This window comes from Symphalangus syndactylus, chromosome 4, assembly GCF_028878055.3.
Source record: "Symphalangus syndactylus isolate Jambi chromosome 4, NHGRI_mSymSyn1-v2.1_pri, whole genome shotgun sequence".
Lineage (NCBI taxonomy): Eukaryota > Metazoa > Chordata > Mammalia > Primates > Hylobatidae > Symphalangus > Symphalangus syndactylus.
Window position 1 is genome coordinate 125,754,008 of NC_072426.2, and position 27,060 is coordinate 125,781,067.

Below are 27,060 nucleotides of genomic sequence, written 5' to 3' on the forward strand. Positions count from 1 at the left end.
ATCTTTCTCCCTCTCCTTAGGCCTCCCTACCCCTAAGACAAAACAATACAATATTAAAATTAGGCCAATTAATAATCCTAAAATGGCCTCTAAGCATTCAGGCAAAAAGGAAGAATCTCACTTTAAATCAAAAGCTAGAAATGCAAAAGAAAAGTTCTTGAAGGAAATTAAAAGTGCTACTCCAGTGAAGACATAAATGATAAGAAAGTGAAATAGTCTTATTGTTGATATGGAAAAAGTTTGAGTGGTCTGAATAAAAGATCAAATCAACCATAACATTTCCTTAGGCCAAAGCTTTATCCAGAGCAAGGCCCTAACTCACTTCAATTCTATGAAGGCTGAGAGAGGTGAGGAAGCTTCAGAAGAAAAGCTGGAGGCTAGCAGAGGTTGGTTCACGGGCTTAAAAAAAGAAGCTGTCTTGATAACATATAAGTACAAGGTAAAGCAGCAAATGCTGATGAAGAAGCTGCAGCAAGTTACCTAGAAGGTCTAGCTAACTAAGATCACTGATGAAGGTGGCTACACTAAACAACAGATTTTCAATGTAGATGAAACAGCCCCCTGCTGGAAGATGCCATCCATGACTCTTCTAGCTGGACAGGGGAAGTCAATACCTGGCTTCCAAACTAAAGGACAGGCTGACTCTCTTGTTAGGGGCTGATGCTGCTGTTGACTTTAGGTAGAACAGTGCTCACTTACCATTCCAAAAACTGTAGAACTCTTAAGAATTAGGCTAAATATACTCTCCCTGTGCTCTACAAATGGAATAACAGGGCCTAGATAGCAGCACATCCATTTACTGCAAGACTACTAGACATTTTAAGACCACTGTTGAGACCTACTGCTCAGAATGAAAGATTCCTTTCAAATATTACTCATTGCTCAATGACAATGAACCTGGTCACCCAAGAGCTCTGATGGAGATGTACATGGAGATTCATGTGGTTTTCATGCCTGCTAATACAACAGCCGTTCTGCAGCCCATTAATCAAGGGTCATTTCTACTTTCCAGTCTTGTTTTAGAAATACATTAGCTGTTTTATATATATACACAGTGAATCCTCTGATGGATCTGGGCAAAGTAAATTGAAAACCTTTTGAGAAGGATACTGCACTCCAGATACCATTAAGAATATTTGTGTTCCACAGAGGGAGGTCAAAATATCAACATCAACAGGAGTTTGGAAGAAGTTGATTCCAACCCTCGTGGATGACTTTGAGGGGTTCAAGACTTCAGTGGAGGGCTACTCAGGAGGCTGAGGCAGGAGAATCACTTGAACCCAGCAGGCGCAAGTTGCAGTGAGCTGAGATTGCGCCACTGCACTCCAGCCTGGGAGACAGAGCCAGACCCCATCTCAAAAACAAACAAACAAAATTCAGTCAAGGAAGTCACTGCAGGTATCGTAGAAATAGCAAGAGAACTAGAATTAGAACTGGAGTTTGACAATGTGACTAAACTGTTGCAATCTCATAATAAAACTTGAATGGATAAGGTGTTTCTTCTGAATGAGCAAAGAAAGTAGTTTCCTGAGACAAAGTCAAACAATTTAGAATACTGCATACACTTAATTGATAAACCAGCGGCAGGATTTGAAAGGATTGCCTCCAGTTTTGAAAGAAGTTCTACTGTGCGTAAAATGCTATCAAACAGCATCACATGCTACAGAGAAATCGTTCATGACAGGAAGAGTCAATCAATGCAGCAAACTTCATTGTTATTTTAAGAAACTGACACAGCCATTCCAACCCTCAGCAACCATCACTCTATCAGTCAGCAGCCATCAACACTGAGGCAAGACTCTACACCAGTAAAATGATCGTGACTCCCTGAAGGCTCAGGTGATTGTTAGCATTTTTAGCAATAAAGTATTTTTTAGCCAGGCGCAGTGGCTCACTCTTGTAATCCCAGCACTTTGGGAGGCAGAGGTGGGCAGACCACTTGAGGTCAGGAGTTCAAGACCAGCCTGGCCAACATGGTGAAACCCAGTGTCTACTAAAAATACAAAATTAGCCATGTGTGGTGGTGGGCGCCTGTAATCCCAGCTACTTGGAAGGCAGAGGCAAGAGAATCGCTTGAACCCGAGAGGTGGAGGTTACAGCGAGCCATTATCGTACCACTGCACTCCAGCCTGGGCAACAGAGCAAGACTGTCTCAATAAATAAATAAATAACAAAGTATTTTTTAGTTAAGGTATGTACGCTTTTTAGACAGAATGCTATTGTATACTTAATAGGCTACAATGCCATGTAAATATAACTTTATATGCACCGGGAAAACAAAAAATTCTTGTGACTAACTTTATTATGGTATTTGCTTAATTGTAGTGGTCTAGAACCAAGTCCATGGTATCTTCAAAGTATTAATTCTAACAAAAAGTGGCCAGGCACGGTGGCTCATGCCTGTAATCCCAGCACTTTGGGAGGCCAAGCCAGGTGGATCACTTGAGGTCAGGAGTTCGAGACCAACTTGGCCAACATGGTGAAACGCTGTCTCTACTAAAAACACAAAAATTAGCCGGGAGTGGCACACACCTGTAATCTTAACTACTCAGGAGGCTGAGGAACGAGAATCACTTGAACCCCAGAGGCAAAAGTTGCAGTGAGCCGAGATCACACCACTGCACTCGAGCCTGGGTGACAGAGTGAGACTCTGTCAATTTTAAAACATAAAGCTATACAAGTAAAGTAAGGGACAAATGGTACTGGTAAACCTACTCCATCACCCAGTACTCCCCTACCCACATGGGAGATGTGGGTGGACTTATTTAACAGCACAGAAAAAATATACAAACATGCACGCCCATTGCTACTTCATGTCAATATACATTGCTACTTCATGTCAATATAGTAGCAGCAATGACAAAACAATGGGACAACTACAGACAACAGTCTACTTTCCTATTAAGACATGTTCTTGTAGTGTACATTAGTTCATTCATTCATCGTTTGGGCGATGAGGTCAGTATAATGTGAATGTCACTTTAGTCCAAAATTTTCCCCAGCATAGTAATGTTTTAAAGCCAGCAGGGACAAGCTTTTTCACAAAGACAGAGCTTAAGCAATACATGATGACCTTAAGAAAAAAACTAGAAATCCAGAAGAGGGTAACCAGAGGCTAGTTAATGGCTTTAAACTGCGAGGCATTCCACAATGTTAAAACCATCTGGTCAAGCTGTGAGTACAGATAGAAAAGCCATGAAAATATTTTTCCCATGTTAATTTTTTTTTAAGGGGTGAGAGGCAACTGATAAAAACTACATCCTGGATCAGATTTACTAGTTTTCACAATTTCATCATAAGTGGAAATGAATGTTCTCGAGGACCTACATTTCAAAGGAGAAAGCATAAATCCTAGAACTTAGAACTGGGGTAAATATTTAGCTATGTAATATTTTTATTAAAATGGGTACTGGTTTCGTTACCACAGACATTACAAGGTTACACAGGAACAAGCCACTCAGAAACTGATTTTCAGGACCTGATTTTGCAGAGCTTCAGGTTTTGTTCTGAGACAACTATACTGTTGTATAACAAAAGTAACTGCCTATATTATGGTATTTAAAGAGGTCCACGGTGGCTCACGCCTGTAATCCCAGCACTTCGGGAGGCTGAGGCAGGTGGATCACGAGGTCAGGAGATTGAGACATCCTGGCTAACCTGGTGAAACCCCGTCTCTACTAAAAAATACAAAAAAATTAGCCAGGCATGGTGGCAAGCACCTGTAGTCCCAGCTACTAAGGAGGCTGAGGCAGGAGAATGGTGTGAACCCGGGAGGCGGAGCTTGCAGTGAGCCAAGATTGTGCCACTGCACTCCAGCCTGGGTGACAGAGCGAGACTCCGTCTCAAAAAAAAAAAAGAAAAAAGTCCAACGTCCCCTCCTGCTTCATACAGACCTGGCTTTACTTCTTCCGTATGTGCTGTTATGGGGTAAAACAAATCTGCACTAAAAGATTAAATTTTATTGCTACTAAACACTTAAAAGTTATTTTCAGTCAATCCAACATATTGCCCATTTTTGTTTTAAGAAATATTAATTAAAAGGATTGGAGTGAGATATTCAAAATGAGTCAAAATTAGGCAATAACAAATACAGACTGTAATAACATAGGTAGAATATGTGGCCTCTTATGCCAAACTAAATTTAAATTCTGGTATATACTATGTCTTCTAAAAAATATTTTTTTCAGTTTCTTAATTTTATAATAATGCCACAAGGAAGATGACAACCATTAGAATGACAAATTCTTCCTTTAGAAATAATCTCTTTAGCTCACAGCACAACACCTTTGAAATTATTTTCTTTACGAAAATCTCAAAGTATTAAGGAGAAAGTAGGATGTACCGTCCCTGGTTAGAGAGAATACATTTCTTTACTAAGCAGAACAATAACAATAACAAAAATTGACTTCAGCATTCAAATTTCTGTTGACAACATGTGTTTAAGATTATTCTATCACTTAGGAACGTCAAACTCTAACCAAAATTTAATTTTGGTAACACAAATTATTAAAAACTTAAAGTATTTAAATTTACCTGAAATTTTGTTTTACATCAAGGTATTTTTAAAACTTCTTATGGTTTTCTGAAACAGATACATCCTGAAATGTCAAATCACTAAAGTTATAAATACTAGTAGAGCACTCTTCAAAAGCGGGAAGGGATATAGGAGCTAACAAAAAAGGGGAGAAAATGGTACCTTGCACAGAACAAGTACATCCATCTAGTAAAGAGATGCAATCTAAGCATTCCCCATCCCACCCCCTGCTCCAAATCATGTCCTATATGCTTTATATAGAATGTCATTTGGACCCTGACTGTTCATACCACTTTCGATTCTCTCTACCAATTCAGGTTCAATACTGTAACATTCTGAACACTGTTTCTCTTTCTTCATTGCTTAAGTTTATATGGTTTTTTGTTTGTTTTTTCAAAAACCTTCACTATGCGTCACGTCTCTTCCATGTAGAAATTTTAAGATGGAAGCGGCAATATATCTTTCTTATTGAAATAAAAACACTGATCAAGAACGATTTCCATTGTGATAAACAGATAATACATATCAAAATTACACAGACCTACCTATATAGAATGTATATTCAGCAACTCGAACTTATATTGCTAAATACGTTCCTCTCCTTATTGAGATGACTGAAGCTTTCAGAGAGCTGTGTACCTATCAACTTGTGATATCTCAATCTCAAAGGTTTTGTTTCTTTACTCCTCCCTTCTTTGTCGCCTGTCTCTGAGGGGAAAAATGTAATCTCCATCATTTCTAAGACTATTAATACCATCAGTAGCTTTGATTTTGTCTATCCTAAGCCTTTCAGAAATTTGCTCCATTAGTCACACCCCTCCTGCTTAAAGGTTCAATTTCTTTAATCTTACCTTGTCTCTTTCAGTTAACATTCACCAGTATATGACACTGATTCTTTAATGTCAATATAATACCAATGTAAATGAGTGAAGTCTCATAAATAGGAAGAGTTGCCCCAATCCAACTATTCAGATTTTTAAAATAATAAAATTCAGTTTTCTTTTTAATTCACTCTTAATAAAGCTCGAATAATAAAATGGAAGTAAAGGAGGAAGCAACAATCAGTATCACAAAATACGCAAAGAGCCAAGACTACATGGCAATTATTTCCAATCTTTATTTTTGAATAACCAATGACTTGCTGGTTATGCCAAATTACATCTAAAAGTTAACTCAGGTCTGATTCTAAAAAATAAATTTTAAAAAGCTCTCTTTGGAGGATAAACTGCTATGACTTTCAACAACTAGTCAATTCCAAAATTTAGGAATTAATTTCCTATATAGAAGCAGAATATGTTACAAAACTTTGCTCCTATGCTCACTTTTCTTTTAAAAATTAAACCTGTTTCTTAAACATTATTTTTAAAAGGTTAATACGATTTTTTTTTTATTTATGTATATCTACTTTTATTATACTTTAGGGTTTTAGGGTACATGTGCACAATGTGCAGGTTTGTTACATATGTATCCATGTGCCATGTTGATTTCCTGCACCCATTAACTCGTCATTTAGCATTAGGTGTATCTCCTAATGCTGTCCCTCCCCCCTCCCCCCACCCCACAACAGTCCCCGGAGCGTGATGTTCCCCTTCCTGTGTCCATGAGTTCTCATTGTTCAATTCCCACCTATGAGTGAGAACATGCGGTGTTTGGTTTTTTGTCCTTGCGATAGTTTACTGAGAATGATGTTTTCCAGTTTCATCCATGTCCCTACAAAGGACACGAACTCATCATTTTTTATGGCTGCATAGTATTCCATGGTGTATATGTGCCACATTTTCTTAATCCAGTCTATCGTTGTTGGACATTTGGGTTGGTTCCAACTCTTTGCTATTGTGAATAGTGCCGCAATAAACATACGTGTGCATGTGTCTTTATAGCAGCATGATTTATAGTCCTTTGGGTATATACCCAGTAATGGGATGGCTGGGTCAAATGGTATTTCTAGTTCGAGATCCCTGAGGAATCGCCACACTGACTTCCACAATGGTTGAACTAGTTTACAGTCCCACCAACAGTGTAAAAGTGTTCCTATTTCTCCACATCCTCTCCAGCACCTGTTGTTTCCTGATTTTTTAATGATGGCCATTCTAACTGGTGTGAGATGGTATCTCACTGTGGTTTTGATTTGCATTTCTCTGATGGCCAGTGATGAGGAGCATTTCTTCCTCTTAATCACACATTTTAGGGTAAAGAATAACATTTCACCATCCCTCCCAGAAAAAAGTAACCTCAATCGGAATTTTGATATTTTTCCTGTAAGTTTTGTGATCTTACACAAAATTCAAGACATTTCCAATCTTACCTCTAGGCACTAAAAGATATTGCTTATAATATATTAATCGTAACTATCTCATAACTTCCCCTACTTCTCAAAGCAATGTTGTTGTTCTGAGGTTTCCAATTTCCCATTTCCCACTCTACACAGCTTCCTCAGGGTATTATATCCTTTCTCATAGCATCAACTACAATCTACAGTGGTGGTTCTCAAACTTCAGTAGAATTACAGATCACTCTGGAAGCAGGGGTTCTTGTTAAAATGTAAATTCCTAGGCTGGTAGCAAAAACAAAATCTATGGCTCCTTCTAAATTCACCTCTTCCAAGATGGCTTCCCAAGTAACTCTTCACTACTACTGCCAAACATTATTAGTTTAAAAGCTTTCTGTTCCAACAGGTTCTATTCCATACCTATGTTCTGAAATACCTTGTAACTACTTTGTTGTCTGTCTCTCTCATTAGGACTGTAAACTCCAAGGAAGCAATTTTTGGCTTCTCTGTTTTAGTATTTCCAGTGGTTTACACAAGAGGTTAGCTATTAGCAGGCGATCATTAAATGCCAGTACACATGTACTGACCAGATTAAAGGATAGGTAACAAATAGTTGAATAAAAATCAGCAACAATGACTCATTATATACTTTGCTCTACACTTTGACAGTCTGAATTAGGAAGGCTTATACAACAGTTTTGTTTCCCAAGTTATGAACACTTAAAAGTTTCAGACAGACCAATAAGGACAATATCAGAGATAAGAACATGGGCCTTTAAGATAGACATTACTGAGGTAAAAACCTAGATCCACCACTTAATATGATCTCAGGAAAGCTTATAATAGTTTCAGTGCCTCCTCAATGCTAAAACAAAGCTCATATCTAATTAATACATTCTAGGTGAAGATTGAAAGAAGTAACATATTAAAGCACCCAAGGCCAGGCACGGTGGCTCATGCCTGTAATCCCACTACTTTGGGAGGCCAAGGCAGGCGAATAACCTGAGGTTGGGAGTTCAAGACCAGCCTGACCAACATGGAGAAACCCTGTCTCTACTAAAAATACAAAATCAGCCGGGCATGGTGGTGCATGCCTATAATCCCAGCTACTCGGGAGGCAGAGGCAGGAGTATCATCTGAACCCCGGAGGCGGAGGTTGTAGTGAGCCGACATCACACCATTGCACTCCAGCCTGGGCAACAAGAGTGAAACCCCTTCTCAAAAAAACAAAACAAAACAAAAAACATATTAAAGCACCCAAAACCTCGTGTATGGCAGATAACCAGAATATAGTAGCTGTTACTTTAATTAAGCTATTTCTTTAAAATTAAACCATTAAAGTATATGAAAGTGGGAGAAACATTTTCCTTTCAAAAAAAAATACAGTAATATTTTAAAATAAATACACAAATTACTAACTTTAATCTACAGAGTTTTATGAATTAGTTAAATTACAATTAAAAATCAAAACCACACAGCCTAAAACAGGGCTTTGTGCTTAACGTGGCTACCCAACTGACTCCTGCATATAGTTGGAGGTCTTTTAAGAACCCAATTCTTTTTAAAAACTTTGAAAATTGTTATTTTTTTCTCTTCTTTTGAAAGATACTTTCCACTCCAGATTAAAATCCAATCAAAAATTTGCTGGGTGGGTGGGTAAAGGCATATATGCTCTATTTGCATAAACACACTCAATAATTAATACAAGAGTTAAGAATATTAGTATAAAGGGGTCCTTATATTAGCTTAAAGGATTTACAATCTTCTAAAAAATTTCAATGTTTTTCAGAGAAAGTTTGTAACTATTCCCTGTTTTATTACTTTGTCCTATTTCAAAGGTTGAGTCTAAGATATAGTAGCAAATTTGAAAACATAGACATGTAAAGATGAAATATTTCAAATTATCCATAATATCATCATCCAGAGATAATCACTTTATAAATTTGCTCTATTTCCTTCCAGTCTCCTTCTCTACAACGTGTTACAAATATGTGCTTTAAAAATTGGTGCCATGTTAGGTTACACTACGTGAAAATGCTGATATTCTACTACTCTTGACCTACAAAACTGGTAATTTCATATGATTTAACCTAAGACCATGTGCACTATATGTATATATATGTATGACCATAATTTTATATTCTTCTTTTGAGACTTTACATTAAGTCATGAGCACTTTCCTATGTCTTACAAAATCTTCCCCATATAACATTTTATGGCTGGATGGTAGTCCAAACAAATGGATATAAAAAACAAACCATTTATCTGATCTTTGAAATTGAGTTGTTTCCAGTTTTTCACCATTATAGATGATAATGATATGAACATCCTTGTGCCTAAGTCTTCCTGCGAATCTGATTATCTCCTTAGGATAATTCCTAGAAGTAGGTTTTCTGAGTCAAAGTTCATGAATACTTTTAATCCTAAACAAGTTCCTAAAATGAGTACCACAAAAGAACCAATTTACATTTCACCATAAGTCAGAAGGATAATTTTACAAACCATCTATGGTTTGGAAACAAATTCTTCAAGGAAAAGCTGCAAGGCATAGAAACAAGGTAAAACAGGAAAACATTCTCAATATCATTGGTTGTAACAATTTGGTATAACCAAGAATCATGTGAGAGGCTTATTTAAAAACAAAGATTTCTGGATCCCATTCCAGTGATTCTTTCAATGGGGCCCAGTAAACTGGTACTTTTAACCACCATCCAAAGCGATAGATACAAGTGATCCCTGAACCATACTTTCTTTGTTTGAGACAGGGTCTCACTCTGCTGCCCAGGCTGGGCTGCAGTGGCACAATAACAGCTCAGCTCACTGCAGTCTCGACCTCCCAGGCTCAGATGATCCTCCTACATGGCTGTGACTACAGGCGCATGCTACCACACCTGGCTAATTTTCTTGTATTTTTTTTTTGTAGAGATGAGGTTTTGCCACGTGTCCCAGGCTGGTCTCAAACTTCTCGACTCAAGCGATCCATCTGCCTCTACCTCCCAAAGTGCTGGGATTACCAATGTGAGCCACCGTGCCCAGCCCTGAACCACACTTTGGAAAACATTACTCCGAACAGTACAAATACGCTTTATATGAATAATTTTTCCTACGAATTATTGCTGAGTAAGAGGTGAACAAATCACTGCTTATTCAAGACCAAAAAAATTAGGTAATCATTTACATTATATCTTCAGATGAAATTTGGCTTCATCTCTACACTCACAGCTTAATTGAAAGTACAAAAAAAAACTGAGTATCTCTTATCTGAAATGCTTTGAACCAGAAATGTTTCCGATTTGGGATTTTTAAAAAATATTTGCATTATACTTGTCAGAAATTTCAAAATACAAAGTGCTTCGATGAGCACTTCCTTCGAGCGTCAGGCTGATGCCTAAAGTTTTGACATTGGGTCTGCTACTTCCCAGTTGTGTGATTTTTAGGAAAGTTGTAGAACCTCTCTGAGCCTCAATTTTCTCATCTTTAAAAATAATCATTAGAGTCTTTCTCATAAATGACATAATTAACATAGAAGTGCTTAGTGCAGGCCAGGCACAGTGGCTCACGCCTGTAATCCCAACACCTTGGGAGGCCAAGGGGGGCAGATCACTTGAGGCCAGGAGTTAGAGATCAGCCTGGGCAACATGGCAGAACCCCATCTCTATTAAACGTACAAAAAAATTAGCTGGGTGTGGTGGCAGCTGCCTGTAATCCCAGCTACTTGGGAGGCTGAGGCAGGATAATCACTTGAACCTAAGAGGCAGAGGTTGCAGTGAGCCAAGACTGCGCCACTGTACTCCAACCTGGGTGACACAGCAAGACTCTGTCTTTCAAAAAAAAAAAAAAAAAGTGCTTAGTACAGCACTTGGTCCAAAGTAAGAGTTCAATCAACCAACCTACAAACCATTTTGCCTAGGCAACAAAGATGACTGCACAGCACTTATCTAACAGGCCATACAGGAAGAAAGCACCAATAACATAATGGCCACCCTTCTTAAAAGGTGTTTACTAAAAAATATGCTAGGTACTGAATAAACTCCCTAATGACATTATCTTTGTTAGAAAGCCTAGAAAAAATAGGCAGCACCAGATTTTAACCCCAGGTCTATTCTATTAACCACTAGGATAATTTCCAGAATTACTATCCTACTTAGGAAATACTGGATATCAAAGAGATAAAACAGTACTCTTAGCAAAAACATGTTACCCACCCACCCCCCAAAAAAAAGATATAAAAAGTGAAAGGAGACGTTTTAACATCACCTACAATTTGATTCTTTAAGAAACTTCATCCTTCTTCCTAACTCTAACTTCTATAGCTTCAAGGTCAAGTATTCTAATACTTCCCACTGATAAGGGTAAATTGAAATCTTTTTAATGGACATTTTAAGAGCATGTTTAAGGGACTTTAAAATGTTCATACATAATTTGATCAAGGTTATCAAATAGATTAATGGCAGTGACAAATTAAATCCAACTATTTTAATGCTCGATCCAGGGCTCTTTAGAAAAGGCAGCTCCACTGAGGCTAGAACTTCACTCTGCCCATTTATTTTACACAAAATACTGTCTAATCACAGACCAATCATAGTTATCTTTCTAACTTTTATAAAAAGTAGTCAACACTCTGGTGTTTACTTCCTCGTTTCCTATTTGCTGAACCCATCACGAAAAGAAGTTGTCATGTACGGCACTCCAGTAAAATATATCCGTGATTAATTTGCTGGTGGCCCATCATTAAACATTTTCAATATATATGAAATTCAGACACACCCTTGACCAAATCCTAAATGATATTAACGTGCTTATGTTCATCAGTGTTCACAGAAGGGTTTTTTTCTTGGAAGTCAGGAGACTCTATAAACTTTTTACCTGTTGAATAATAAAAGATTACAAGTACTAGTGTTTAAATTATTTTCAATCTTCCATAATTAATGTTTAAACTATCTGAATTAAAGGAAATTGTGCAGACTAGCACAGATAATATTTTCAACTTTCTAGAAACACTAAGGCTTCAAGCACTACGGGTGACTATTTGAGTACATCAAAAAGGAAAGTTCTCTTAACATGGTGATTTGAATACCACATGTGATGACAATTTTATGCTCTGTTTCTACTACAGTAAATTGTTAATATTATTTAATTTTTGTAAATGTTTTTAGATGTGGTTGAGAGAAATGGTGTCTATCATGGCAAGAACATAAACAGGGAATGATAAAGAATTCAGTATTTTTATGTGGCAGGGTCTGTATAAAACACTACATGAGGTAGAGGTATTGGTGAGGAAGGGAGTGGAAGAGAGTTTCTTTTCTGATCTAACACCATCAGCAAAACTTTTAAGTAATCAAAGTCTTTGACAGCATCTGAGTTTCTATGACAGTAGTTCTATTTTACAGTTAGCAATATTCCTACACTTCTATATTTGAACCAATTATTTAAAAGGCATAGAAAAGGAAAACAAAAATTATTTTAAAATAATCACTTTGAAATTTATAATACTTGGTATTAGATTTTTAATTTGCTATATCCTTAAACACTACTTTAAAATAGCTTTATATATCCTCATCAGTATCCCTTAGAAGTAATACAACTCATATTTCCTAAACGGTGCCATATCCATGACACCACTAAGAAAGTAAAAGACCAAAAAAGGATGCAAAACAACTGTAGTACAACTCAAGAGATCAAGAACCTTACCATCATTCTAATTACAGCTAGAGTTTGAAGCTAATGAAATTTACGAATGTGAGGAATATTCCACTTCATTTAGATAACATAGCATAGTTACCAATAACTCTCATATTTTAGAGATATGCTCTCATGGTCAATACCAGAATATGTGGATGCTGAGCTAGGAATATGGAGCAGAAAGACTATGAATTGATGAATGAAATAATATATAATCTCTAAAATTTCATGAGGGCATACAACTTAACCATAAATTACTGAGGCTACTCACAAAACTTGAAACAAAGAAAACAAGAAAGAAAAACTAATCTTTAAAATAAGTGCTGCTGCTTTAAGTGGCCGGCAGTCTCACATAAACTCCAGGCTGAAATCACAACATCCATTAGAGTGCTCCACAGCTCAGAGCAAGCAAGCAAGTGGTTGTCAGTGCAGCTAGCAAATCACCTGATTCTATTACAAAATCAATTACTGCAGTGCATTTCCATTGCTACACAATCTGATGATGACAAAATGATATTGGATATCTACTGCAAGGTCAAGAAAACTGCTAAGAACATCTTTAATTGGTCTTTTATTTTTAATCATTTGGTCTTAGTCATAATGCATCCATTTGCATTGCATATTTTTATTTGAAATAAATCTATGTAGTTACCTTTGGTTGCCTGGGACATTCGATGGATAACCTCTGCAACTGGTCTGATGTATGGCTACAAGAGAACAAATCGGAGCAGCAGGTCAAACGGCTCAACCTCTTCATTAAGGAAGAAATAATGCTGCAACCACAGCCACACATTGACTTGCTCATTAGATGAGAATTTGACTTAAAAAATCAGAACTGGTGATGTCACATATATACTCAAAATTGTCAAACTGCCTCATTCTGCAGCTCTCTGGCTGAAAGAAACACTACTAAAAAAGAATAAAACAACAGCTTTGCTACAGAAGATGCCAGCCACAAACTCATCGCCAAGAAAAACTCGATATTAAAAACAGAAGTCTCCCAGCTACTCTTTAGAAAGAAGGTAAGGTGCTTTAATATTTTAAATTGTTTTATATTAAAGCCCAAGTACTTAACAAAGGAGCAAACTCAAGACACCCCAAAATTATACTAACCACTTTCTGTCTTCCATCAGTTTAGATCTGTTTGCCTACTCCTTCAGCTCAGCCTATCCAACCTGTTCCCTCTGTAAATGCACACAATTTCAACAACCAACAGGAATGAGCTCCACCCCTCCCCGTCTCCACACACACTGTTCAAGAACCGTTCAATATCTGGAAAAGAACTGCTGCTGCATTGCTTTGAGAAACAACAAGGAGCAAATTACTGGACAGATTCTTTAACTTACCAATCAGAACTGCTGACCTTTTATGACTCTACAATTCAAGAAGCCTGCCAAATACTCACAGTAAGAATAATCAACAAATTTTACTTCTATACTATAGATTAATTTACAGAATTGTTTTCAATCTTATTATTCAATCTACAATACAAAAATATAGGCCTAAGTATTTTTTAAATAAACAAAATGTAGACAGTAGCTAATACAAATCTTTGGGGACTGATGAAAGAGGATAGGAGGGTAACTGAATAAGATATGCAAGTAAAAATTCCCTCTGGATACTTTATGTAGACTTGAGAAGTAATGAACAATCAAAATCTATAGCAAAAATACTGGTGCAGATAATGATGTAATAAACGAGCTGGATAATCCAAAGAGGCTCCTGCTATCATAAATGTTAGAAGAGTTTTAATGAGAAAAAAGGACATATGGCTATATAGGTAGGTACTGACAACAAGTAAAAAGCCATCAAAAACCTCATTGTTTTGATACCCAATTTTCTCCCACTTACTTATCTGCATTTCATTTAAAAGATTATTTTAAAAACCACAAGCCACCCTGAAAACATAAGCAACAATATTAAGTATGTTAGCTATACTGTATCTTTTATACTTAAGCATTCTACCTTTGCCAATAATGCACAAAGATATTTGTTTATACCACGTAATTAATCCACATTCTTTATAGTCTTCCCAAATAATCATACTTCAAATTACTGCAACTTAAATGAACATTCATAGACCAATGATTACTAATGTAAGAGCACCCTTTTCGGGGAAGATAGCCTAAAACTAAATAATAAACACCTTGAATTAAAGTATGTATTTTAAAACTTTCCATTGTCTGTGACACTGAAAGGTTTCTTATTTGTGTATGTAACATGCTCAATTTCTTCCCTAGTTTAAAGCTAAAAAGATCCAGCACTGCCTCTGCCTTCACCTTGCACTGCCCTTTGGATATTCATGTTATACTTAAATCAATTTCCAGAATATCTAAAAACAGGCATGCACTTCACATTCAATTTTTTAAAAATCCTTTGGTAGATAAAGGCTATGGTAACAAACAAGAAAAATAATGCAGTAACCTTTTACTCGCCTGCTGGAGGTACTGTCTGCTGCATAGAATTTTAAATCCTCATCTGCAGATGCAATTGAGCTGGGTATTGCCAAGAACTCTGCTTTTCCTGTGCTGCTGCTACACAGCTATTCATCGAAAGAGCACATTATGTAGAAAATCTGAAGTACTATCAAATCTGAAGTTTAAGTTTCTTAAATGAACAAAAGAACTTCTAAAATCTAGCTATACCCCTGCTCTGTCACATTTTCAATGCATGTCAGCCACGTTAGGGAAAAATGTCCTAGTGCTGCTGATGTACTCCTAGCAAATGGGTAAGCTAGGGAAGCTAAGAGTAGTAATGAAAAAATTAATACCTCATGCTAATGTAAAAACAAGTACCAGGCATTCAAACCTGGTAGGATTTGTGTTGCCAAAAAATGTATAACCTGTCCATAACAATTTGATATTTGTATTAGTTTTCTAATTAAAAGCCTATAAATAAATCATGTGTCTAATATTACCAACAAGCATCAATTAAAAATCCCTGCCATACTGCTATTAATGAAAGTTATCTTACTAGCTATTCAGTCTGCATCACTGTTTCTAAAGAAAACTATGAAATAAAAGATTCAAAGAATAGAATATTTGTGAAATAGCTTGACTTGCAATGTTCCTTCCTCCTCATCCCCCACCAATATCCCTTGGATCTTATATTAATTATAACTCAGAGTATAAGCAATATGAGGTATTTTCATTATTTATCATTTTCCTTCCACATCAGCTAATTTGATGTACAGTACTGTTGATTCTTAGGTTGCAGATAGATGGAGCTGGAAGGCAAAACAACAAAGGCAAGGTTTAAAAATCAGAAGAAAAAGCAGCATAATATTGTTTATGAAAAAGTTTATATTTAACTTTGTCTAGGTATAGATACGTTTTTAAAGAGGAAAGAACATTAATACTTGCTCACTAACAACAATTAAGGATCTTGAGTATTTCTTCAATTAACTAATGCATTTTAAAGTTGCTTTCCCCTTTAATTGCAAGTAACTGTCAAAACTTGTTTTAAAAATATTTAACAATCCATTTCTATCAAATAATTTTCATTTCCTTAAGATACAAGGTGATCACTTCTCTTAAATGGTAGTCTAAAAGATGTGAAATCTACAAACATAACCCCGAACAAGAGACATCCTTCCTCAATGCTTAAATTTATTTGCAGAAATAAGCATAAGCTAATTTTTATAGTTCCCCTAAAGGTAAAAATGTATCAAATAAGAATCCGGCTCCCAGAACTCTGGGTGCTGAGTTGGGTGCAAGTAGATTGCTTGAGCCCAGGAGTATGAGAGCAGCCTGGGCAACATGGTGAACCCTGTCTCCACAAAACATACAAAAATTACTGGGGCATGGTGGCACTTGCATGTAGTCCCACCTACTTCCTACTTGGGAAGCTAAAGTGGGAAGATCACTTGAGCCCAGGAGGTGGAGGCTGCAATGAGCCGTGACTGCAATCCAGCCTGGATGACAGAGCAAGACCCTGCCTCAAAAAAAAAAGTATCAAATAAAAACTTAGCCAACTGACACTATATTTTAAAAATTATTGTTTCATTTAAAAACACTATTTGTCACACATAGCCTCTGAGAGATGACTCCAGCAGTTTTCAAAATATGAACCCTGGGAGTTCCTAAGACACACGGAGTCTATAAGATCAAAATTATTTCTATAATACTAAGATGTTACTTATGTTATTTACTTGTCTCTTGAGTATACACAAAGTAAAGTTTTTGTCAGAGTATAGAGCATGTAATATCCTAACAAACGGAATGCAAAAGCAGATATGAGCATCCAACTGTCTTCCTGTAAGCCAGACTTTGTTAATTGTGTAAACATGTAAATAGCTGTTATTTTTAAATAAAGTTAATAAATGAAAACTATTTAAACTTCTCAGCTTTATTTTCTAATAGGGTAAATATTAAGAGAGATAACCCACATAAATCAAAGCATTTTGGGGTCTTCAATAATGTTTAAAAGTTTAAAGAGATCCAGAAAGCAAAACAAATTTAGAATCACTAAAAATCTTTGCTCACATTTTTTCCTTAAAATACAGCGTTGGTTATTAAAAGGACTTCAGTAATTTTAAAGCAGAGATTAGAAAAATACTCACTTTAGAACAGCAAGTATAAAATGCTTCTGAATTTTCAGTCATTTTTAAAACCCAATTTTTAGCCATCTTCATTGTTGAGCACAATTGTTATCAGCTGTGTCTCATAATAGTGTTAAATACTAACATCTTTCTTTTTTTAAGTAGTAGAACAACTACAGTAGTCCATGGAGCAAAATTTAAAAATCTAGCTTATAAATACACGTTGAAAAAGAAAGAAGATCAGTTGTTAGGAAAAGGGAAATGTGACATTATACATTTTTAACATAAAAAGAAATTATAAGAACAGCTTCTAAAACTCATCTTGCCTGTACAAACCACTAGTTTTAAGTAATTTTTTTCCTGAGAAGAAATACATAAACTTTAAATAGAACCTCAAGAATGGATTGCCTTGCAGTAATAAATAAATTAGGAGGAAAAACACTTTCAAGAATACATTAAAGACAATTAGAGAACTTACAGTATAAAAACTTAATTACTGGCCAAGCGCAGTGGCTCACGCCTGTAACCCCACCACTCTGGGAGGCTGAGGCAGGTGGATAACCTGAGGTCAGGAGTTTGAGACCAGCCTGGCCAACATGGTGAAACCCCCGTCTCAACTAAAAATACAAAAAATTAGCCAGGCGTGGTGGCGCATGCCTGTAATCCCAGCTACTCGGGAGGTTGAAGCAGGAGAATCACCTGAACCTGGGAGGCGGAGGTTGCAGTGAGCCAAGATTGCACCATTGCACTCCAGCCTGGACAACAGAGTGAGACTCCATTTCAGAAAAAAGAAAAAAAAAACACTTAATTATTTATGCTGAGAATATGTTAAATGCTTGAAATATTAAGGCTTTACAGTCAAACAGGGAAGATGATTTCTTATCTTAATTTCTTATGTAGTAGCCCACATTTTCCCCTGTAAATCCCACAGAGTTAATTTTCAAAGGGGTTCTCCTTGGTTCTGTCCTTAACCAAACCCCACGTCACCCCATGTCTTCTAGAACTCTGATTCATTCAGTCTATTCAGTCATCCATTCAGTCATTCAAATATTTACTCAGCACCTACCACATGCTACGCAGGTATGGATAAGGAAGATGCAGCCATACAAAAACGGGCTAAAATCTCTCCTGCCTTCACTGAACTTTTATATTTCAAGGAGAAGGTACGTAAAAAACAAAAGAAATATTTTTCTAGTAGACAGTGGCAGCAGGTAAGGAGAAAAAAATACAAGAGGAAGGATGAAATGGCCAGGAAATGCCTCATTTTCTAATGAAAATATAAATCGAATTTTTAAAGATTTAAGAACATTTTTTAAAAGTTGAAAGAGTGGTGGCAGCAAAAAACATGCTCAATGAACAAAATTTGAATTTTTTCAGCATGTGTTGGTTTCTAAAAGAAAAAATATTTTTTAGAATTTTTTTGAATTTTTAAATAAATTTTTCAAAAAGTGGAGAAAAGAGTACAATGAACCTCTATACATATACTATTACCTATATTTAACAGGTACTAAAATATTAGCAATATTGCTTTATCTATCTTTTATTCATTTTTTCCAGTGTATTTTAAAGTAAATTCCAGACATCACATCATTACTTCCCTCATCCATATACATCATTATGTGTCATTAAATAATTTGGCCACTGCCTTTCATACTCACAAAGTCACTATACACATTCAAAATAAGTATATTTCCATGATATTAAGTAATACCAGTCAATATTCAAATTCCTCATCTTATTTTAAAAATGTATTTTATAGTTAATTTGATCTAAACAGAATCCAAAGAACTACCCTTTGTATATAACTATAGTACTGCTTCTTATATCTCTTTTACTGCAGAGTAACTCCCTAAGCCTTTTTTTCTTTTTTTTTTTTTTTTCCATGCCACTACCTTGCAGAAACCATGTTAGGTACCTGTCTCATATTCTGAAATTGTCTGTGTTTCTTCACTGTGTCACTTACCTTGTACCCCAATCTCCAATATTTCCTACAGAGAAGTACTTTAAGTCTATTGGTAATTTTCAAACACTGGTTGAACTGAATGCAAAAAAATTTAACAGGGTGCAATAGCTCTGAAAGGACAGAAGAGGGAACTATAATATTTAGGAATTCCACACTAAATAGCCCTTTTTAAAAAAAATTAAACATTGACTTTCAACTTGGCAATAGCTAAAAATGTAGTAATAATTACTTTATATATCCTCCTTCCAAAAAACAAACAAAAAAACCTAGAATGCAGAAGAAAAAGATATGGAAGATAACGATAAAGACTGAATGTACGGATATTTGTAAGTTGTATCCATAATAAATATTAGCCATTAACAAGAGCTACCATTTAAAATTATTCTACCAAACAATGCACTTCCATTTTCCAAATTAATAATAAAAAAGCATATATCTAAATACAACTAATATATGTTTCCTTAAATAACCATTTTAGTTATAAATTAAAACGTGTTTTTAAAAATTATTCTTTTTAAAGAAAAGTCATCAGAAAATCCAGAAACTAAAGGTTTAAATTACATATCCATTTATTCAAAAGGAAGCTGTAAAAAGACTTTAATAATAATATCTCAAGAATAAATATAGTCCACTAAGATATGTGTTCTAAATACTGATTTTTTAAATATAAATTTAATTTATAAAAACATAAATCTGTCACTTTAATTAAAACTACTTTATAACAAGTACAGAATAGAACTGCAAATACATGTATAAATGATTGCTGCTATACCCAGGCAACACAGGAGAGTTAGACACATAACTACAGGACGGAATTCAGGTAAGCTTTCTGTTACAATCTAAACAAGGATCTCCTTCACTTCAGTTTCCAATAACAACTTCCTCATTTCTTCAAAGCCCTCACAAACAGCAGCACCTTTAATGTTCACATTTCCACCAACAGTCTCTTTATGACGATTTAGGTATTCTCTAAGATGATACACATTTTCTCTACTGTGCTCCTCATTTCCTTCTGGGGCCTCACCAGCAGAGCCTTTAACATCTGTATTTCTACCATCTGTACATTCAAGATAATCTAGGTTTTCTCTATTACATTCCTCAAAATTCTACCAGCTTCTGCCAATACCCCAATTTCAAAGCCACTTTCACCTTTTTAGGTATTTGTTACAGCGGCATTCCACTTACAGGTAAAATCTATATTGGCTGTGGTAAGAAATTACTATAAACTTGGTGTAAAGCAACACAAATTTATTACCTCATGGCCTTAGCTCGTGCCCCCTTCCCTTCATCTTCAAAGCACATCATTCCAACCTCTGCTGCAGTCATTCATCTCTTCTGCCCTGATTGGTTTTGCCTCCTTACAAGGACTCTCTGATTACACTGGGCTCACCTGGATAATCCTGGATAATCTCATTTCATAATCCTTAACTTAATCACATATGCAAAGTTCGTGTAGCCATGTCAGGTAACATATATACAGCTTTTGGAAATTAGGATATGGACATCTTTCAGGGGTCATTATTTGGCCTACCAAAATACAACACAAAAAGCATGAAATATAAAAGAAAAACTATAAACGTGTATTCATCAAAATAAAAGACTTTTGAACTTGAGAAGACATGGGTAAAGAAAAAAAGGCAACTCACAAACTGAAAAAAATCTGCAAGCAGTTATCCAAAGGACTAGTATTTAGCACACAGAAAGAACTCTTATAATTCAATAATAAGACAAACAATACAATAAAAAAATTAAGTAGTCAGGCACTGTGGCTCAAGCCTGTAATCCCAGCACTTCTGGAGACTGAAGTGGAAGGACGGCTTGAAGCCAGAAGTTTGAGACCAGCCTGGGCAACAGTCAGGCCCTATCTCTTTTAAAAAATCCTTAAAAAGAAAAAAAAAAAAAAACAGCCGAGTGTCGTAGTACACATCTGTAGTCCCAGCTACTCAGGAGGCTGAGGTAGAGGTATCACTTGAGCTCAGGAGTTCAAGGCTGCAGTGAGCCATGATCATACCACCGCACTCCAGCCTAGGAGACAGAGCAAGACTATGTCTTACTCAAAACAAATAAATCAATAAATCAATAAGCAAAAGATTTGAGAAAATACTTCAACAGAAAAAGATGTGAATGGCAAACAAGCATAGGTAGATGTTCAACATAATTCGCATTTTCCTAATGATTAATGAATGCCACAATAAGACATTATTATACAGCTACTAAAACAAATCAAATTAAAATACTGTCCATACCAAGAATTCTGAGGATGTGAAGCAACTGGAATGCTCATACACTGCAAGTGTTAATATAAACTGATACAAACTGTTTGGAAAAGTTTGGCAGTGTCTTATAAAGGTAAACATACACCTACTATATGAATCAGCCATTCCACTCATAGCAGAAATAAGAGCACAAGTCCACATAAAAAACCATGCACCAACATTTGTGACCGCTTTATTCATAATAGTCAATAACTGTTAATAACCCAATCCAGCAATAATAGCTAAATGGAAACAGGCAAAAAATAAATTGTACTATATACTAAAAATGAGATACTATTCCCCAGTTAAAAAAACAAAAACAAAATTTTGATCATTCATCCAACAATATAGACAAATCTCAAATATATTGAGCTAGGGTTGAAAGAAGTCAGACAAAAGAGGAGACACATTATATGATTCTACCTACATAACATTCAAGAAAATACAAACTGACCTACAGTAACAGAAAGCAAATCAGTGGGTGCCTGGGAAGTGGGGAGGGAAGAGATTATAAAAAGGTTTTTGAGGGTGATGTATATATTCATTGGATATATACATTGTGGTGATGGTTTCATGAGTGCACATATATGTCAAAACTCAACAAATTATGCATTAATTAGAACTCAATAAAACTGGATTTTTTTTCATTAAAAAATTAGAAGATGAAAATGGAGCAGAGGAATTAAAATCTGAAAACAACTTCTCTAGTAGAATCCTAACAAACAGTCTGGAAACAAAGTAAAGAATCTCAAAGACAGCTCAAAAGATAAAAGATGTTACACTGATACTGTGGAATTTAAGAAAGATTTCTGGATAGAAGGTAAGAAAAAGGGTAGTGGTACTCAGTTTCCAATTCATTTCTCTTCTACTCCTAACTTCCCCACTCCTACTAAAAAAAAAAAAAAAAAAAAAAAGTTACTTCAGGAAATTCTTTTAATTTGATGTTTAAAATATACTTTCTTTCTTTCTTTTTTTTTTTTTTTGAGACGGAGTCTTGCTCTGTTGCCAGTGCAGTGGCACAGTCTCAGCTCACTGCAACCTCCGCCTCCTGGGTTCAAGCGATTCTCCTGCCTCAGCCTCCCAAGTAGCTGGGATTACAGGCATGCACCACCACGCCCAGCTAATTTTTGTATTTTTAGTAGAGATGGGGTTTCACCATGTTGGCCAGGCTGGTCTTGAACTCCTGACCTCGTGATCCGCCCGCCTCAGCCTCCCAAAGTGCTGGGATTACAGGCGTGAGCCACCGCGCCCAGCCTAAAATATACTTTCTAAACAGGTTGACACAGTGGTCAAAAAGAAACTATACTAGTGATGGAGCACATCTATTTTCATCTTTTAAGAGCATCTAATAAATTTTTCACTTGCCCTTACATTCCTAACTCTCAAGAGGCAGAAGATACGCATCCTCTCAGTCAATTAAAAAGAATGATCCAGATATACATCATCCAGCATTATTAAGAAGCCAACACATCTAGGCTCTAGGTCAGACATGTCTTAGCAGCCAATATTGTATCAGACAAACCACCATTTCACACACATCCATTTGCACATTTAAAAATGAGAGCACAGTTAACATCATGCTGGATTGTTACCACGGTCCCATATCTACCTTTCAGAGAATCAAACAGTATGACACACATAAAATTCCTTTGTAAATCAGCTCTATTAAGAGTGAACTAACTTACTTCTAACTGGGAAAAAGAGCTTGCAGTATAGATACAAGAAACTAAGCAGGAAAGAAAGGGAGGTGGGGGTGGGATCTTGTAATGAAGAACCAACCCAGCAATATTCAGCTTGCTATGCCACTTCTATGGGCCACAGGAAAGTTTCACCATAAATAAGAGATAAATAAACAGTTCAATTTTTTCCACTTTATAGCACAACTGAAAGCAAAACCAATACAGCCCTAACACAGGTTGACAACCACAACTGTTCCCCAACTGACATAACTTGTAGAAATTAGGATCTAGCTACTTCCCCTCTGTATATTCGCTCCAAGATGCAGTGAAATGGCCCCCTAGGAGAGGTGAGGAGCCCTGCCTAGGAAAGTGGTATTCTCTACTGTCTAAGTTACTACCCAAAACAGTACAGCTAGTTCAGACTATAACTGCAGCATGACTTTACTACCAACACTAGCATTCAATCTACCACAAGTGCTACAAAATATTTAAACCAGAAGGATGACATCATTATCACACTGTTGTATGTACACATACACAGAGCAAACTCAACAGTCATTCCAAGACTCTACAGACAGCAATTAATTCATACATCCTGGTGATCAATGGAGAGTCACATCACAGGCAGACTGCCCTTATATTCATACAGCAGTGATTCCAAACCAAGGGGCAGGGCAGGAAGTACACTAGTCCCCCACTTATCCACAGAGCATATGTTCCAAGACCCCCCAGTGGATGCTTGAAACCATACACAGAACCAAACTCTATATATACTATGTCTTTTCCTATACATATATACTTATTAGTTTAATCTGTAAATTGGGCAAAGTAAAAGATTAACAACAATAATAATAAAAAAGAACAATTATACTGTAATAAAGTTACATGAATGTGGTCTCTCAAAACATCTTATTGTACTATATAATCACCTATTTTCAGACCATGGATGACCACAGATAACTGAAATTGTGGAAAGCAAAACTGTGGATAAGGGGGACTACTATATATGAAATACAGAACAGCCAAATTCATAAAGACAGAAAGTAGATTAGACACTGCCAGGAACTCTGGGAAGGGAAATGGGAAATTACTGCTTAGTAGGTACAGAATTTCTGTTTGGAATGACAGAAAAGTTCTGGAAAAAGTAGTAATGAACGAACAACACTGTGAATGTAACTGTGCCACCAAATTGTACAGCTAAAATGGCAAATTTTATTTTGTATGTATTTTACCACATTTTTAAGTCTTTGGAAACCTATTATACATTACTAAAATTAAACAATAACCTTAATGAGATATACCATGTTCACAAGTTAGAAGACTACTAACACGTTAATTTGTATGTCATTACATATTAAATATTGTACAATACATAAATTCCCAAACTCCATTATAAACCCAACAATACAGCATCATAATTTTTGCTTCATGTCATAGGTACTTGTTTTTAAAATAAGGAAAAATATAGTTTATAAAAATTAGAGTAAATTGTGTATTTACTAGTTTTGATGTTGATTTCCTCCTGTAGATGGCACTTGCCATCTGGTGCCATTTCCCCTGAAATTGATTCCTTTAGAAATGCTTGCAATGGTGGCTGGCTGGTGAAAATTTCCCAGTTTTGGTTTATCTGAACATATATTTATTTTACCTTCACTTCTAGCTGAACATAGAATTCTTATTTGATAGCTTTTTGCCTTTCAGCTGAATATACCATAGCCATGGCTAGAGGTCGCCATTGTTTCTGGTAAGTTATTTCTGGCTACTTTCAAGAAATTCTCTGGCATTAAGCAATTTGACCACTTATGTGCTAACATCTGTTTTTTGTGTGTGTTTATCCTGCTTGAAGTTTGCTGAGCTTCCTGGATATGTAAATTGATACTTTCCACCAAAGTTGGGGGGGTTTTCAGCCATTATTTATTCCCCATCTGAGACTCCATTTAGATGCATGTTCAAACATTGTATTACCCCAAAGGTCTCTCAAACTCTGCTTATTTTTCTCCATTCTTTCTCTTTCAAATAGATGACTTTTATTATCTATCTTTAACTGATTCTTTTGCCATCTCCAAACAACTGTTTTGCTTGGCCGAGCACAGTGGCTCACGCCTGTAATCAAAGTACTTTGGGAGGCCGAGGTAGGCAGGTCACCTGAGGTCGGGAGTTCGAGACCAGCCTGGCCAACATGGTGAGACCCTGTCTCTACTAAAAATACAAAAATTAGCCAGGCATGGTGGCGCACATCTGTAATCCCAGCTACTCAGGAGGCTGAGGCAGGAGAATCACTTGAACCCAGGAGGCGGAGGTTGTGGTGAGCCGAGATCGTACCACTGCACTCCAGCCTGGGCGACGGAGCAAGACTCCGTCACAAAATAAAATAAAATAAAATAAAATAAAATAAAATAAAATAAAATAAAATAAAATATAAAAATTTCATTTCAGTTACTGATCTCAACCCTAAAATTCTCTTTTCCTTCTCCTTTATAGTACCTGTTTATCTGTTTTGATCTCCTATTTATTCACTCAACAAGACTTTATTGTTTTTTATTTGCATTATTTTTTATTGCTGTACTGTAAATTTTATTATGTTTTTTCCCAACTATTTTTGATCCATGGTTGGTTGAATCTGCAAATGCAGAAACATGGAAACAGAGGGGTGACTGTATTTTTCTCTAACCCTTTGAACATAGGATTCCTTAAATTCTTCTGATTATATTTAGGGCTATTTTAAAGTCTTTGCCTGCTAAATCCAGTATCTGGCTATACTTGGGGTTAATTTCTATTGAATGATTTTCTTTACCTGAAAATAAGTCATATTCCACTTTATTTGCATATCTAATAATTTTTAGTTGAAAATACCTATTGTAAATAGCAAGTTATAGCAACTGGATTTTGTTACAACCTTTCAAAGGACTATTTGGTTTTCATGTTGTATGATTCTAACGGGCTGTATGGACTCAAACTGCAAACTTCAGTTAAGTCCTCACTTAATACCGTCAATAGGTCTTGGAAACAGCAACTAGAAGCAAAACAACAAACGGCAACGTCCTTGAATACTGTTTTTCCTTTAACACTGTTTTGTTATACAACTGATGAGAAAAAAATGTTGTTATATGTTGTTTCACTTAAAGTCATATCCCAAGAACCTATCAATAACGTTAAGTGAGGACTTACTGTGTGTCTCCCTTGTGGTAAGCAACAATGATTTTGCTTAGTTCTTTCACCTTCCAGCTGCTTCCTTCTTCTAACCTGATGCCCAGGGCATCCCCTCTGCACCTGGGTAGTCAGGTGGTCAGTGAAGGAAATGGGCAGAGATTATACTGAGATGTGTGGCCTACAACCTCTGAGGTTGTGTTGCTTTCAGTGTTTGTTCCCTAAATTTTAACTCTTCTGTCAACAATATGTTCTGTGCTCTGATACCTCAAGCCAGCTGTTGGCCACGCAAATTGCATACAAGTTGAGAAATGTACTGTCAAAAAAAGAAGTAATCACAAATCTCACAGGGTTCAATTCTTTCAGGAGCAGATTCTGCTCTTGTTTCTGCCTGTTTTTACACTGGGTCCCCTGGGGTCTCCCCTGCACATGTATAGTTTCGCGATTAGCCATGATTTGGACAGAGTTTACACTCAGATTTTGGATCTTACTTATTGCTTCCATGATTCCCCTGAGTAAATTTCCAACTGCTAGGTTACCTCTAACTTCTTTCCTATGCCACTGAACGACAGGAGGCGAAAATGCACCATAAGGCAAGAAAGCCACAAACATAAAATTATACATTGCAGTTGGAGGCTCTCATCTGGTTTTGCCTTCTTTGGTTACTTTCCATTGCTTTTAAGACAGTTAAAGTTTTTCTTTCAGTATTTTGTCCAGATCTTATAATTGTTATCTGAAAGATGGTTCACTCTACCACTTCACTAGCATCACTGCATTCTTAAAAGAAGAATCTCGAAATTCTAATGAACGAAAAACTTCTCACATCCTTGATTTCTATTCCTTCCATCAAGTTAAAATCTTTACCTCATCAGACAAGAATTTAAAGTACTCCCACTTCCACTTCCAGTCATTTTTTTTTTTGATCTCACATAGTACACTGAGTAATTTCTTGTCTGGTATATTACTTGTATCATTATAAAGAATGTTTTTG

General features: G+C 36.2%; 1 protein-coding gene across 8 annotated transcripts in view; it reads right to left on the reverse strand.

Moving 5' to 3' along the window:
- Positions 1 to 27,060, reverse strand: part of FBXW7 (F-box and WD repeat domain containing 7) — a 216,166-nt gene that overhangs the window by 118,809 nt on the left and 70,297 nt on the right. For 2 of the 8 annotated variants that reach the window (XM_063638275.1, XM_063638278.1), the window contains one exon: positions 13,138 to 13,192. The exons of the other annotated variants lie outside the window; for them this stretch is intronic. The gene's annotated coding sequence lies outside the window, so the exon portion shown is untranslated. The remainder of the gene's footprint in view (positions 1 to 13,137; positions 13,193 to 27,060) is intronic. 8 annotated transcript variants of the gene reach the window in all.